We start from the raw sequence: 362 nt of genomic DNA on the forward strand, positions 1-362 counted from the left end.
CGCCGCCCATCGCCTCCAGGGCCGCCGCGCCCTCTCCGAGCCGGCCCCAGCGCGATGCTGGGGAGGAACGTTTGCATCTCCCTCCGGGGAGGCAGGTTCTCCTTTTGCCACTGACCACTCGGGCTTGTTACTGGCACCACAATTGCACAACATGGGAGTTTTTGGGCTATTTGCGGCACCTCTCGTCTGTTGGCCGATGCAGGCAAGGGCGGCTGAGCCAGCCTCCAGCCGGGCTGTGCCGCGACGGGGCCCAGCAGAAGCAGGCAAGCTGCCGCCATCCCTGGCGTTGTGAAACACCAGGGCGTGAGCAGCACTGACACTAAGCGCAGCCCAAACACCGTTTCTCAACATTAAGGGCTTCC

Source organism: Phaethon lepturus, unplaced genomic scaffold (genome assembly GCF_000687285.1).
Source record: "Phaethon lepturus isolate BGI_N335 unplaced genomic scaffold, ASM68728v1 scaffold26970, whole genome shotgun sequence".
In the NCBI taxonomy this organism is placed as follows: Eukaryota; Metazoa; Chordata; class Aves; order Phaethontiformes; family Phaethontidae; genus Phaethon; species Phaethon lepturus.